Genomic DNA, 13,728 nt, shown 5'->3' with positions numbered 1-13,728 from the left:
TCTCAAGTCTCATTCCATCAGGTCGCAAGCGGCGTCTTGGGCGGAGAGCCAATGCGTCGCCTCAGGAAATTTTCAGGGCAGCTACTTGGAAATCCTTGCACACGTTTCCTAAGCATTACCGTTTGGACGTCCGGGCTCCGGATGTGGATTCTTTTGGCAGCAGTGTGCTTCGAGCAAGACTCTCTGGGTACCACCCCATTTAGGGCAGCTTGGGTACATCCCAGCAGTCTGGACTGATCCTGGTACAAACAGGGAAAGGAAAGTTAGTTCTTACCTGCTAATTTTCGTTCCTGTAGTACCAAGGATAGGTCCAGATGCCCGCCCAGGGGTATAATATTCGGGGAGAGTACGCTCAGCAACTTGTTGTTTCTCTGTTCAGATTTTCGGCGCCTTTGAAGTATCGTGCACGCTCTTATACATAGTTTTCGCTGGTTATTGTTTTAAAAAAAAAATGTTCGCTTGATCTAGTTATTGGTTGTTAAATTTAATTCATTCTGCTTTGATATTGATTATACTGAAGGATCACAGGTGGCACACCGGGATATCTAGTGGGTGCTTTCAGCTTTTCTCTGATTCCATCTGCTGGAAGGGAGGTATAACCCAGCAGTCTGGACTGATCCTTGGTACTACAGGAATGAAAATTAGCAGGTAAGAACCAATTTTCCTTTAATGGAGAAGTGGAACCTGATTAGATATATGGAGAGTTAGTTATCCTTGCTCTAGAATTTCTCTTTCTATTCAAAATCGCATTAATACATATACCAGAATTGATTATTTTCTGGGTGAAAAACTCATTTACCTCTTTACAAAAGACTAAGATATAGGTCTAATTTCTTGGTCAGGACACATCATGATCTGGTGGGAATTGGAGTGTAATAACAGGAGGCCGGTTGGTGTTGTTCTTGGAAACTGAGTGATAGTTTAATAAAGGTGAAAATTGTGCCCAACAAATACAAACTGATAACTGAATATTTACAGCATAATGACACAGGCAAAGTGTCTCCATTGGTGCTTTGGGATTGCCTTAAGGATTGCAGTGGTGAGTGGTGGCATAATCGACTTGGCATCCTGTAAGGAAAAGAGCGAAAACAGATATTAATGGAAGAACTTGCTGTCTTGGAACATCAACATAAACGGGATCCTCGACGTGAATTAGTAGTCAAATTAGCGGCTATACGTCATAAAACAGGCATGTTAGAATCAGAGGAGATAGCATATAAACGAGACATGATCAAACAAACAGTTTTATTATGAACATGGAAACGGAGCTGGAAAGCTTTTGGCTCACAAATTGAAAGTTAAGATGTCCCAATACCAAATAATAAAAATCAAGAAGGGGGGGGGGGGGGGGGAGAATCTGTGCTAATGGATAATGAGGCTATTAGGAAGTGGTTCAGTCAGTTTTATGAAGAATTATATGCAAGGGAGGAAAATGCAATGGAATAAGATATAGAAAAATATTTGAGAGGATTGAATTGCCTGGTCTTAGTATGGAAATGGAAGAGGCTTTAGGAAAAATGATAAAAACAACAGAGGTGATTGGGGCTATTAAAGATTTAAAATGGGAAGGCAAGGATTAGATAGTTTTCAAGTATAGAAAGAATAAGAGTGGGTGTGAATGAAACGCAATATAAACTTTCATTTTATGCAGATGATGTACTATTTACCCTTTCAAAACCTGAGGCTTTGCTAAGTGTTTTATTGAGAGAGATGGAGCTTTTTGGTGAAGTTTCATGCTTTAAAGCGAATAGTGATAAATCATAGATTTTGCGAATATGCCTGACAGATTTGTAGGCTAATTGGATGAAAGAGAAGTTCCCGTTTTAAGTGGGCAAGGGGACAAGTACGATATTTAGGAGTTGTCCCCTTGGGGAGTTGTACAAGTTGAACTACTGTACGTTGATAAAATCTTTATTGCAAGACTTAGACAAATGGGAGAATACATGCTATCATGGCTGGAAGAGTGGCAGCAGTAAAGATGTCATTCCTGCCGAAATATGTTTATTTCAAACATTATTATGCATTATTCCAGATTGCAGTACTAAAGAAGTTATAAAGGAAGATTTTTCTTTTTGTTTGTAAAAGAAACCTCTCAGAAGAGCAAAGAGTATCCTTTATTTATCTAAGCTAGATTGAGGGACTGGGCATACCAAATATCGCTAAATATTACACTGCCTCACAATTAAAAGTAATGGTCGATTTTCACAATGTGGTTAATGGTAAACAATGGATTGAAATAGAATACAGTATGGAGGGGATAAGGTCGCTGCAGAGGGGTGTTTTGGATAAAGGAACCTCAGAGAAGAGCAAGAGGGCATTTATCACCATGTACAAATTGCACCCTTAAGGTATGGGGAAGATGGAAGAAAATCATAATGGGGAGAGAGCTTTTTTTTTTTTTTGCACACCTTTTAGCTCTAGCCTGGATTTTCCAGCAGAACAGGATTATAAAGTTTTTCATAGGTGGGAAATTAAGGGGTTGTCTAGGTTGGAACAAGTTTGGGTGGGGTAAAAACTGATACTCTTCCAGGATTTATTTGATACTTATGGTAGATCTAAAACCAATTGCTTGCATACAATTAACCCATTTTGTGAATTCGAAGGGAGTAAAGGCTGACTTGATGGAGAAAAAAACCATATTTGAGGAATATTGTGAGAAGGTGAGGGGTAAGGGGTCATCGCTAAACTGTACACAGCGTTGAATAAAACTCCAAGCAGAAGGCTAAATATATGCTGGCCTGGGAATGTGATTTATTGGAAGGAATAGGATGATGGGACATGGGATTTATGCTTTAAGTCAATGGAGCGCAGTCCCATTTCATCTGAAATGGTATAAAATGGCAATAAATTATTTTACAGATGTTATTTGGCTCTTCAAAGGTTACATAAAATTTACCTGAACTCCATCTAACTTTGCTGAAGATCTCTGGAGCTATTGGGGAGTTCTTTCACATTTGGTGGTCCTGTCCCATCATTCAATTTTTTGGGGAATAAAGTATATCAATTTCTAGAAGTGGATCTAGGTGTAACAGTGTTAACAAATCCAAAAATGCTTTTATTGAATATGCCAGCTGATGGACTTTCTACTTAAAAAAAAATTGTCACAGCGGTGGTGATTTCATCAAGATGGGCTGTAGCACTGTGGTGGAGAAAAAGGGATGCACCCTCTTTCCAGGTACTACTGTCTAAAATAAAGCAGATATAATATAAGGAGAAATTAACCACTCTAAGGAGTGAAATTTCATAAATATCAAAAGATATGGAGTCCTTTTCAGATATGTTTGGACAATTCTAGCTAGAAATCTTGACGCTTGAATGTCTTGTAAAAGTCGGGGCCCTCGTTGCTGTCTGAATCCAATTCCCCTTTTCTCCTTGCCATTGAAGCAGAGAGCAATGTTGGACTGTACGCCCAGTCCTCAATCTAGCTTAGGTAAATTTTAAAAGGGCCGCGCATAAAAGTGCGTATCTCACCACACACAAAAATATGCGCTATGTATGTTTATGTAGTTTATAACATTCTCTGCACGCACACGTCTAGAGCTGTACACACAAAGAAAACGCGTGCCACTTTGCTGCTGCTCCTTGTTAGGCACAGGAGTCCATCGAGGGGGGAGGGTGGGAGAGAGAGAATGAGCAAGCCTCTTTATAAGGCTCAGTCAGATACTTTATATTTGTTACCTCGCAGCACCGGGCGGGGAGGGTCCTCACTGATGATCAGCGGAGACTGCTGGCGGCAGCGCGGGCTGACGCGACTCGCGCGCAAGCTCCGCCCACCAGCTGACGTCAGACGCCCTCCCGAGGATTGCGTTTGCGCGCGAAAAACTAGTATTTAAAGAGCTGACTCCAGCACAGCATTGCCTCAGCTACAGGCTTGCTGTGCTGGTGCTCAGTTGCGTTTCTTGCCTTTGCCTGACTTTTGACCCGGAGTGTTTGAACCTGCCTGTCTGCCTGCCGCCTGCCTTCTGACCCGGATTGCCCATCGGACCTGCCTGCCTGCTGCCTGACTTCTGACCCGGATTGCTCATCAGACTTGCCTGTCTGCCACCTGCTCTCTGACCCAGATTGTCTTCTGGACTTGCCTGCCTGCGGCCTGCCCTCTGACCCGGAGTACCTACCGGACGTGTCTGCATGCTGGCTGCCCGCGGACCGGAATTGGGAGAGGACTCCGCCTTCGTGGTACTGCGGTACACAGTACTGGGCGACTATCCTCGCTGCAGAAATCAGGGACGACCGCGACAAGGTAAGGCTGAGGGATATTTGGGGATCCACTATCTACAAATCGTAACAATATAGTAGGCTTTGTAAGGGGGCATTTGGATTCAGGGAGAGTTTTCAGAAGGTGGGTTGGGTTTAGTGGGGTGTTGTTGCAGACACATTCAGAGGTATCCATTGTAAAATTATACAAATCAACTCCTTTTAATCAATTATAAGGTCCATGCCTGTTGCACAATAATCTTAACCTTTAAAGCTGCACCTTTCTGGTTGTTTTTTGGGGGTTTTTTTGTTTTTTTGTTTTTAACTATTTTTCGTATTTTATCAGTTTCCAAATACTGATCCCTGTTTAACATGGTTCTCTCATCATAGTAGATTCCATTTACCATTACACACTGTCTCCTATTAGTCAACCAGTTTATAATCCATGCCACCACCTTGGTGCCCACTCCCAAGCTTCTCCTTTTAATCAGAAGCCTACTATGCGGGGACCATATCAAAAGCTTTGCTGAAATCCAAGTAGATCACATCAGGCTCTACCTCAATCCAATTCTCTAGCAACCAATCAAAATAATCAGACTTTTCAGACTGGACCTTCCCCTGGTGAATCCATGCTGCCTCGGGTCCAGCAACTTACTGGATTGTAGATAATTCAGTATCCTTTCTTTCAGCAGCGTCTCCGTTAATTTTTCTACCACTGAGGTGAAGCAAACCAGCATGTAGTATCCAGCCTCCTCTCTGCTACCACTCTTATGACGCAGGACCATAACCGTTCTTATCCAATCTTGTGGCATCACTCCTGTTTCCAGGGATCTATTGAACCGATCTTTCGGTGCACCCGTCAGGACATGTCTGAGTTGCCTTAATATTCTGGGATGTTCTTCATCTAGCCCCATGGCCTTGTCCACTTTGTTTTTCTAGCACTTCCCATACATTCTCTTCTGTATTCTCGAACTATTAACATCAAAGTAGATTAAATACAAAAAAAGAGAATGCACCGATTGTCAAAAACTGTTTATTATTCCAGCATAAGTTTGAAGCTCTATCTTGGACAGTTATGGATTTGGTGATATTATTCAACCGTGGGAGTGAGTTGCCTGTTCAGGTTAATTTTAACCAACAACAATGGATTTATCAACTAGACATAGTGACTCCAAGGGGCATGAACGATGCCATTGAATGGTATTCACTCAATTAATAGCAATCAGAAGATTAGTTGGCATTTTTTGTAAACTGTGTTTTGATTGGTCCTTTTTTTGATGCAAATAGGAATTGGCCCATTTCTTAGTTATAAGTTAAAGAGTGTACTAATGTAGGCACACGCCATTTTTCAATAAAGTGATTCATCTTGTGGATCATCTCAGCATTCTGTTTCCCTGACATATGAACATTTAAAATAAGTGCTTGTAATATGCAATTAATTATATAAATATCAAGCAAGCTAACATATCATATAATTTGTAATATTCAAATTGAGGCTTGTTGCCCCAGCATATAAGGCTCCCTGGGGCTTACATCTAGAGTTTGTATCGATGGCATCCTTGTATTGAAAGATTGCGATCTATTTTTTCATTTGGGAATATTGAGAAAACTGATGAAGATTTCAAAATTGATGCTTCTGGTTTTTCCACTTCATTGTGTGGACTCAAGCATGATCAAGATAAGTTGAAAAGTTCCTTTCAATTTTTAAATCACATTTTTGATATAAAAATATTTTAAAAAATGGGTTATTTGAGACTAATGATTAGAGAAATATGAGCACAGCTTACACTAAGCAGTCCATGTGAAATGCAATCTAGAACAGTTGTTCAGCAAATGCACAAATCTCTAGATTATGTGGTCCTTTTTAAGAATATATTACATGATGTTGGAGATGTGCATGTCTTTTTTGCCTGCTCTGATTTCTCTCATATCTTGATTATTTGTATGGAAGCAGGATATAGACAGACCTTGTGAACATCTCCCTGATGGCCAAATAATGAACTTACCTCCAGCACCGTCCCGCCTAACTTGCAGCCAGGCCAACCACCACTTCTTCAAGCGCAGCTCCTGGGCCGCCACCATGAAGTTTTCAATCTATAGGGCGAAATAGAATGACAAAGTTGAGTGTACACTATAGCTAGTAATGTGACTTCCATACTGGTATTTAACAATGATTTCTACTAATATCTAAAGTAAGTAGCATGGCTCTTTGGACTTCATTAATGCACATAGAAGTGGAGTGCTGCTACCTGACCCTAAAACAGACCACAACAGGGAGCCTCCATGAAGAAACATTATACCTCTGTTCATGAGTAAGCAAGTTGTGCAGTGCAAGCCAGTAGGAATATTCTTTTCCATAGAGAAGATAGCTTTGTAGAGTAACAAGAAAGATGTGACAGGCTCTAATCTATGCCTTCTAAAAGGAAGTCATAAGTTTCTAGTGCTGTAGGTACCATCGTGGAATATATGAAAAGTCCCAGAGAAAGTTGTGTCTCATCATTACAGCATTACTATACTTGTGACTATAACTTTAGTCATTCCTTGTTCATCTTGCCTGCTATTTGTTATATTATATTACATCGGCAACAAATATACATTTCCTGTCGTGTAGCCAGATGGACTCAGAACAAGTGGGTATAGTGTGCTCGTGCTAGCAGTTGGAGACGGATCTGACGTCAGCACGGGTACATATACCCCCACAGGAAGTGAAGCTCTTCAGTAATTTCCGTCTCCAAAGCAGTTTGGAGAGCCTGCACACTCGCTGAACGTGTTTCCAATCTACTTTCTATTTTCTACTTTCTACTTACTAAATTTCTACAGGAACATCGAGCCCCGCACTCCTGCGGTGATACCATTCGGTCCCTCCCCCAGTTGAGTTTCCCGAGGTGATTTCCGTGATTCCTCGGAGGTTTAGGCCTCGGTCCGGTGGCCGAATCGCGGCAGGGACCAAGCCCCCGAGCAGGAAGGGCTTGGGTCGGGCTAAGAGGCGCCTCGGTCCCAGTGTGGACTTGGGAAGCAGCGGGTGCATTCCTCAAGTGCGGCGGTGAAGGTATTTCCCCTCTCCCCCCGCAGCCGGAGACCGCCCGGGTTTCAGCCGGGAAGCGCCGAGGATCAGGTAAGGCGCACAACTTTACTTTTGGTCTCCGAAGTTCGAGGATCGGCGGCGTTGCCTGTATGCGGCACGCCGCAGAGGTCGCCATTTTGTCGGCCCTGTTCAGGTATTGAGCGCCCATGATAGGCGCCTGTATCGTATTAAGTGCTTCTTATTGAGCATATATTGCATATTGTTGAGCATATATTGTATTGAGCGTATATTGCTGACTGCATATTATTGAGCGCATATTGTATTTAGCGTATATTGCTGACTGCATATTATTGAGCGCATATTGTATTAAGTGTATATAGCTGCCGCTTACTATTGAGCGCATATTGTATTAAGTGTATATAGCTGTCGCTTATTATTGAGCGCATATTATATTGAGCGCATATTATATTAAGCGCATATTGCTGCCACATATTATTCAGCGCATATTCTTCAGCGTGCAATGGAACAATCGAATGCCCCGGTGTCCCCGCCGGCGGCGCCTCCTGATTCCAGCATGAAAGCTCTCGGCCTCTGCTCAGCATGCCAGCTCAGAGCCACGCACAGCGAGGAGCCAGACTCCCTTTGTGCCCAATGTGAGGAGGCAGTGGGAGCCTCGGGCCAGGACCAGTCTCAACCGAGGTTTGTTGACAGTTCCCCAGGGGCCACCCCGGATCTCGCAGGCAGTCTCGAACAACCTGGAATCCCGGGGGACCTGGTACCCCGACGACTTGAGACCACCTCCATTTCCTGGGTGGATCTCTTTAAGGGGATCCATGCATTTGTACAGATGAAATCAGCTTCCCGTCCAGGCCCTGCTGTGGCTGTTGCTGCTGCTCCTGTTGCTGCTCCAGCGGATCCTTCCCCTGGACCTTCGCGCCCTTATCGTGGGCAAGGACACCCGCCTCCGGGCAGTCTGGTTCAGGCGGACCCTGATGTCTCGGAGACTGAATCAGAACCCTCCGAAGAGGGGGAACTTCCCTTGGGGATGGAGCCATATCGAACCATGAGGCGGTTCTTTCCCAAGGAAGATCTCTCCGACCTAGTATCTCAGTGCCTGGCGGAGTTGGATATTACAGGCCCCAGCACTACGGTGCCATCTACACAGAACCCTCTGCTGGAAGGTCTTCATCCTACAGCCCGCCATTTTCCCTTCTTGCAAGCCGCACAGCAACTGATAGATCTGGAATGGGCCGCACCAGCGGCCTCATTCAAAGGATCCAGGGGGTACATGCCTGATAGGCATGTACCCCCTGGATCCGGCAATCAAGGAGATGCTGGCGTGCCCTCAGGTGGATGCCTTGGTTAGCGCGGTGGTCAAGCGCACTACCATTCCAGTTGAGGGGGGGGGCGGCCCTCAAGGAACCTCACGACCGGCGACTGGACGCCATCCTGAAACAGACATTTGAGGTGGCAGCTCTGGCTTTGCGAATCGCAACCTGCTGCACAGTGGTGACACGTTCCTGTTTGTCACAGGTCAGGAACAATGCTCCGGCGGCAGACATGGAGTCCGCTCTCTCGTTCCTCACGGACGCTGCATCCGACCTAGTCCGTACAACAGCCAAGGGGATCTCATCTTCTGTAGCTGCCAGGAGGCAGCTCTGGATACGGAACTGGTCAGCCGATGCTCCTTCGAAGACACGCCTCACCAGAATGCCCTTTAAGGGTTCTTTCCTGTTCGGCAACGACCTTGATAAACTGGCCAGCACATGGGGTGCCTCTCCTATACCTCGACTGCTGGAAGACAGGTTCAAAAGGAACCAGCGCGCCTTTCCAAAGCCTTCCAGAGGCAGAAGCTCCCAACGCTTCATTCCCTATAGGGGTCGCTATCAGGCACCCCGACCTCAGGCCAGGAACCAGTCCTTTCGGCTCAAGCAGCAGAAGAGGGGAGCCGGCTCGGCTTCAGGGCCCGGCCGCGCCTCCCAATGAGATTCAGCCGATCCATCTGGGGGACGGGGCCATAGGGGGCAGGTTAACCCTCTTCTACCCCAGATGGGTCGAGATTACGTCGGACCAGTGGGTCCTCGCCATCATCCGAGAGGGTTATTTTCTGGACTTCCATCATCTACCTCCGGACAGGTTTGTGGAATCTTCGTGTCCGATCCACAAGAAGGCAGCATTGGAAGCTACCTTGGCGAGGCTCCTGTCCTTGAAAGCCATAATCCCGGTACCTGCACGGGAAATGAATTCTGGGCATTATTCCATTTATTTCATGGTACCCAAGAAAGAGGGCACTTTCCGGCCCGTATTGGACCTCAAGTCAGTCAATCGATACTTACTGGTCCCGAGGTTTTGCATGGAAACGCTGCGCTCAGTCAAGAACACAGTACAGCCAGGAGAATTCCTCACGGCCTTAGATTTATCAGAAGCCTACCTGCATATCCCGATTCACCAGGATCATCAGCGCTACCTACGCTTCAAGGTGCTGGGACGCCACTTCCAGTTCCGGGCTTTGCCCTTCGGGCTGGCCACGTCGCCGCGGACCTTCACCAAGGTGATCGTAGTGGTAGCAGCGGCGCTCAGACGGGAAGGAATCCTTGTCCATCCCTACCTAGACGATTGGCTGATCAGGGCGAAATCGCGAGAGGAGAGCCATCGGGCAATCAGCAGAGTGATCGCCCTTCTGGAAAGCCTGGGATGGGTAGTCAACCTAAACAAGAGTTGCCTACAGCCTTCCCAATCTCTGGAATATCTGGGAGTCCAGTTCGACACCCAGGCAGACAAAGTCAGTCTCACCACCAAGAGAAGATTAAACTTCAGACGCGTCTTCGGTCCTTGATGGGAGCCAGTCTGCCCACAGCTTGGGATTACCTGCAGGTTCTCAGTCTCATGGCATCCACCCTGGAAGTGGTACCCTGTGCAAGGGCCCATATGAGACCTCTACAACGCTCCCTGCTCTCTCGATGGAGCCCCCGCTTCCGGCATTACTCCATGCATCTACCTCTACCGGCCAGAGTGCGGACCTCAGCTACAGTGGTGGTTGCAGTCCAACCACACGAGCAGGGGGTCAAAGATGTCCTCCCCACGTGGACTCTGCTCACCACAGATGCCAGCCTGAGCGGATGGGGAGCACACTGCGAAGAACTCAACGCCCAAGGACGGTGGAGTAGGGAAGAGTCAGGGTGGAACATCAACTGACTAGAGGCACGGGCAGTCCGGTTAGCCTGCCTGCGATTTGCTCACAGACTGAGGAACAGAGCAGTCAGAGTGATGTCAGACAACGCCACCACGGTGGCATACATCAACCGACAGGGCGGAACCAGAAGCCAACAGGTGTCCCTCGAGATAGCCCCGCTGATGGCTTGGGCAGAGGCAAATCTTCAGGACATCTCCGCCGTCCACATTGCCGGAAGGGACAACACCACGGCAGACTTCCTCAGCAGAGAAAGCCTAAATCCGGGGGAATGGCAGCTGTCCCCCACAGCCTTCCAGATGATTGTGGATCACTGGGGGATTCCGGACATGGACCTACTAGCGGACAGGTCCAATGCTCAAGTACCCAGATACTTCAGCCGCAAGCGAGATCCGTTCTCTCAAGGGATCGACGCCCTGGTTCAGCCATGGCCCCCAGGGGCCGTGCTATACACCTTTCCTCCATGGCCCCTGCTGGGCACCCTTATCCACAAGATTCGGAAGTACCGGGGCCTAGTTCTTCTAGTGGCACCAGACTGGCCAAGAAGACCCTGGTACGCGGACATGCGAAGACTACTGGTAGGGGAGCCCCTTCCCCTGCCTCCGCTCCGGGACCTGCTACGTCAAGGTCCCATCCTTCACGAGGATCTGGCTCAATTCTCTCTTACGGTCTGGCCATTGAGAGGGCTAGACTGAAGAAAAGAGGTTACTCGGAGCCAGTGATAGATACACTCCTCCGAGCTCGCAAGTTCTCCACATCTTTCACCTACGTCAGGATTTGGAGAGTGTTTGAAGCCTGGTGCGACACTAATGGCACCAATCCACATGCGACTACTATCCCTATTGTTCTGGATTTCCTGCAGGATGGGCTTCAGAAGGGTCTATCCCTAAGCTCCATCAAGGTTCAGGTGGGATGGCAAGACCATTGCCACGCATCCAGATGTTTCTCGCTTCCTGAAAGGAGTCAAGCACATTCGTCCGCCACTGAAGTGGCCAGAGTCTTTGTGGAACTTCAATATAGTTTTGGATTTCCTCGCGGGATCCACCTTCAGACCCCTTCGGGGCCTGTCTCTCCGTTCTCTCACTTTGAAGATGGTGTTCTTGCTGGCTGTATGTTCAGCACGCCGCATCTCAGAACTACAAGCACTGTCCTGCCGTGATCCCTTTCTCAGAATCACTCCTGAGGCTATCCATCTTCGCACGGTTCCATCCTTCTTGCCTAAGGTAGTCTCACAATTTCACCTCAACCAGACCATATCCTTGCCAACTACGTCAGTCCTGAAGAAATCAGAAGAAGGGCGTTTGCTACGCCATCTCGACATTGGCAGATTGCTGCCCAGATATCTGGAAATGACAGAAAACAGTACGAAAGACTGACCATCTGTTCGTCCTTCACAGCGGGAAGAAACAAGGTGAAGCGGCCTCTCGGCCCAACCATCGCCGGCTGGATTAAAGAAGTCATCAGAGCGGCCTACGTAGAGGCCGGGAAGTCACCGCCTCTTCAAGTCAAGGCTCATTCTACCAGAGCCCAAGCAGCATCTTGGGCGGAATCTAGGATGCTGTCGCCTGCAGAAATATGTAAAGCGGCGACGTGGTCCTCCCTCCATACCTTCTCCAGGTTCTACCGTCTGGATGTCCAGGCCAGGGAGGACACAGCATTTGCGAGGGCAGTCTTACACGGTCCTCAGGCAGCCTCCCGCCCAGTCCGGAAGTAAAGCTTTTGTACATCCCACTTGTTCTGAGTCCATCTGGCTACACGACAGGAAATGTTGAGATTACTTACCTGATAATCTCGTTTTCCTTAGTGTAGACAGATGGACTCAGCATCCCGCCCAGCTGCCTGTCTACATTGGTTTCACCGATTCAAGGTAAGCCTTATCACTTCTGACATGAGTGCGTCCACTCTGCCAGGTGTCGACGCCTTCTGGTTGGGAATGCTGGCGGTCTCCAGCTACTAACAATCGGTCAGGGGAATCCTGTTTTCACTATTTCATTGATCGTCAGTACACATATATCCATAACAGCTTTTGCAAGGAAGATTACTGAAGAGCTTCACTTCCTGTGGGGGTATATGTATCCGTGCTGACGTGAAATCCGTCTCCAACTGCTAGCACGAGCACACTATACCCACTTGTTCTGAGTCCATCTGTCTACACTAAGGAAAACGAGATTATCAGGTAAGTAATCTCAACATTCATGCTATTAATGGAATGTACAACAGTTTCAGTAATCTAAGAAAACTCCACAAACATCCTAATATAAGCGGAGAAAGGTGGAACAACCAAAATTACACAAGAATATACCACCAAATCTCAACAATTTAATAATGAATAAAGACACGCTATGGCTTCATCGCGAGTGAAACCGCTTTCTGACTCAGCCTTATATATTAACATAGGTCATGAACAAGTCCAATGTTTCAAGAAAGACATTTTTTGAGAATTTTTTGTTGCAAATAAAATGGTAATTACCAAAATTAGAATTATGATGTTATAAATATATAACCACTTATCTAAAGATACTGTAATGTGAAATAGTTCACTTCCAGCAAGTTTCAATGTTGTCAAATCTTCACAAATATCAAACTCAAAAAATGAGTGTTTACTGCCAAACGTTCACTGTGGAATGCCTTCGCCGATATCCGATAGACATTGGACTTGCTCTTGACCTATGATTATATATAAGGCTGAGTCAGAAAGTGGTTTTACTTGCGATGATGTGTAGTATGATGGTCATTAGAACGTAGTGTGTCTCTAATCATTATTGAATTGTTGAGATTTGGTGGTATATTCGTATTTCATAACAGTTACAGTATCCATACATATCTATTGGCTCTTGCCCTATTTGTAGGCCATTTTGGGACTGCCCTAGGGGGACCCCCATGCACACCCTTACCTACTCCCACCCCCCTAGTAATCCTCCATACGCATCCCTACCTACCCCTACTACCCACATTCTACTTAGCCTACATGCGTAGAAGACTCCTCTGTTAAATCGTGCCACACCATACACTATGCCAACTTGTTCCTCCGGACACTGGCAATGGGTAAGAGGTCCCACTCATACTCCACCACCAGGTATGTCAAGCAGGTGATAACCCTGGTGGTAAAATTAGGATGCCTTGCTGGTGGCAGTATTTTCTCCGTCCACACCCATTAAGAACCGGAAGTTTTGCATTCGCAGATGCGTGCATGTCCTTGTGCACATGAATGTTCACAGTAAGCACAAACTTGCATTTACAATGCAAAACCTACATGCAACAGTGCACAACTGGCACAAAGTTACATGGATTTTGTTTTGTGTGCTGCATTTGCACACAC

The 13,728-nt window shown here is 46.5% G+C and overlaps 1 long non-coding RNA gene across 1 annotated transcript in view; it reads right to left on the bottom strand.

Moving 5' to 3' along the window:
• Positions 1-925: 925 nt before the first annotated feature.
• LOC115093086 overlaps positions 926-13,728 on the bottom strand; it is an 83,196-nt gene continuing 70,393 nt past the window's right edge. Inside the window, exons 2-3 of the long non-coding RNA XR_003857165.1 lie at positions 6,201-6,288; positions 926-1,068 (exon numbers count right to left, since the gene is read on the bottom strand). This is a non-coding gene — a long non-coding RNA (uncharacterized LOC115093086). The remainder of the gene's footprint in view (positions 1,069-6,200; positions 6,289-13,728) is intronic.

This window comes from Rhinatrema bivittatum, chromosome 5 (assembly GCF_901001135.1).
Source record: "Rhinatrema bivittatum chromosome 5, aRhiBiv1.1, whole genome shotgun sequence".
NCBI lineage: Eukaryota > Metazoa > Chordata > Amphibia > Gymnophiona > Rhinatrematidae > Rhinatrema > Rhinatrema bivittatum.
The sequence above is the reverse complement of the archived record's forward strand: the minus strand, read 5'-3'. Positions and strand labels throughout refer to the sequence as shown.